Below are 2791 nucleotides of genomic sequence, written 5' to 3' on the forward strand. Positions count from 1 at the left end.
GGGGGGGGTGCATTCAACTAAAAATTCTTCGTCTAGTGACTAAAAACTCTTCATGGCCACAATTTGATGACTGAAACAAGTTCACGATAAAAAGTAAAAGATGGTTACGGAGAACCAAAACAGTCTTTCTTCAGTTATCAACTCTCACTATTGTTTCCATCACACCACATGAAAATATAGGTTGCATGTTTGTGAACAATGTTCATTAACTCAATGATTCAACCAAGTTTTAGCAAATTCTGAAGAGATTTCTATGACTGTTATAAACATTTATATTACATTGCTAATTGTTTTTCTTTGGAGACTTGGTTTTAAACAAATGAAATCAGTTAAAATAACTACAAAACCTATCAAATCTCATTCCGTGACTTTCGGAGTAATATTCCAATACCTTATATAGACTATCTACCAACAACAACAATTTTTTTTTTTTTCTATTCTTCCCAACAAAAGCACTGAAACATCTAGTCATAGACATAATATTTAATCACTTATTTTAGAATTTAATCACAAAGTAAATTAATTCCTAATCAATCAGTAATTTCCTCTTTGACAGATTAAATCTTTTATTCCTTGAAAGGAATGTGAGAGCTGATCTTACGCACAAGCATTAAAACCTGAATTAATACTGCTCTCTAAAACACCTTTACAATTAACCTGCATTAATTAGTTAACATATTAGAAACTGATAATATGGGTTATGAAACGGACTTTTCTTTTTTAATTGAACAAAAGGATTATTGTCGTAATTCACATAAAACAAAATGAAGGGCTCTCATAACAAAAAAATAAATTACATAAAAGAATAGTGAGAAAAAGGTTAATTAAAGTACAATTGGTTTTTCTCTATTACAAATCTAATCCATTAATTATAACCACTAAAGTAAATATTATTAATGCAATTACTTTACTGTTGACAAATTTTCTCAGCAAAACTTGAGAGCACACCTATTTACCAGATAAACTGCTGTTCAGATAATTAAATGCTACATGTTTTATAAGAACTTAGAACAATTGACTGTTATAAGGAAATGCTAGCTTCTTACCATTATTTGAGTAAAGAATAACATGCAAGTCTATAATGGAAGCAGTAGCTAATTTATCATATCTAGTGACCCTGTCTTCACTAAGGTACTTCAGTCAACTTTGCTTTTTATCCTCCTGAGGTACTAGTCCATGGATTGGTACGACAATGAGAAAGTCAGACTAAATGGCTTATGATATTTATTCTGGCTCTTTGCATTCTGAGTTCAAATCCCACCATGGCTTATTTGGATAGTAGGCTTAATCAATAATCTGATTCAATGTCACCACTTGGTATTTTGGGTAGTTAGTGTATCTTGGGTACAAGAATTCAGGTCAAGCCTCTGGTTTGAGGATAACTTACCCGCCCTGCCCCCTCACACACCCATGAGATTTGAAGATCTATAATGGGTCATGGGCTGTGCTTTGCCTCCTCGCTAAAGGTCAAAACTCAGACAACTGTAGTCTTAGTTGTAGAAAACAAACTTGACATACTGTTGTTTAGACATGGGTCAATTTCAATCAAGTTAATATAAAAGGTTTATGGGGCATATGTCATACCAGCCAGATTAAATCTGCTCGTACAGATTAATCCCATTTCCCCATAAAGAATAAAATTTACACTCATTTTTATAGCATTACACACACATATATCTTTTACTTGTTTCAATCATTAGAATGAGGCCATGCTGGGAAATAAGTCACACACACACACACACACACACACACACACACACACACACACACACACAGATATCAAACAGTGACAATGGGTACTCAACACTGCATTGGTGGATAAATACTCCTTACTTGTGGCTTAACAAAGCTACCATTGGTTTCAAGCCGAGAGAAATCTCAGCAATTATCAAGCCTGCTACATGGGACATGTATACATATATAAACATATGTGTTTGTGCGTATTTGTGGACACATTCATTTACACAAAGCAAATGACTCAAAGTTTTTGCTATACAAGAAAACTAAAGGGTGACAACGTAATAATTTTCCTTGAATGAATAAATTCCACTGAGCACTCTTTTTCTTTTGCCCATATAAATAGTGTGTGTGTGTTCAGGCTCTCATATATTCAAGTACTGAAACATTTTTTTTTTTTTTTAATGGAGAATATTGATGCTCTGGTGAGAGATGAAAATTTAAGCTGAGTCACCTCCATGCAAAAAGGCTGATTACTAAGGATAGAGAACTTTGGCTTCTAGTAAGTTAACTGTATTTTAAATAGTATATCTATTAAAGGGGCACTCCTTGTTTTCAGTAAAAAAAAAAAGTTTGAATACGTCTATTATAACCAGTGCAATATAAATAAGATCTTGAAAATGCTTGCCAAGGCAAAAATAAGTTGGCATAAGTAGAAAACTGGATAACGTCTGAAACAAGATCTTGCTCTTTAATTTCACTCAATGTATAATGTACATACATATATACAGATAATCTAGCAGCCTTTGTAGATGGTAAGCTGCAAAGCAATCATTATATAAAGTTACATTACTCAAGAACATTCTTTCATAAACATTTCTACAACTACTACTACTACTACTACTACTTTTTCTTCAATACAATTTGATTTCCAAATATGTAACCAAATAGTTGTAGGAATACAATAAGTTTATTTACTCTTTTTTTTCTTTTTCAGAGATTCATTTGTAACTCATTAAAATCTTTATCGATTCACATTAATATTTCTTTTGATAACAATGAAATAAAAATTTTAAAAAAATAAAAAGAATGAATGTTATAGTTTTCCATTTCC

The 2791-nt window shown here is 32.0% G+C and overlaps 1 protein-coding gene across 1 annotated transcript in view; it reads right to left on the bottom strand.

The window, feature by feature from the left end:
- LOC106869751 (liprin-alpha-1) overlaps nucleotides 1-2791 on the bottom strand; it is a 323919-nt gene that overhangs the window by 194667 nt on the left and 126461 nt on the right. The window lies entirely within an intron of this gene.

This window comes from Octopus bimaculoides, chromosome 7 (assembly GCF_001194135.2).
Source record: "Octopus bimaculoides isolate UCB-OBI-ISO-001 chromosome 7, ASM119413v2, whole genome shotgun sequence".
Lineage (NCBI taxonomy): Eukaryota > Metazoa > Mollusca > Cephalopoda > Octopoda > Octopodidae > Octopus > Octopus bimaculoides.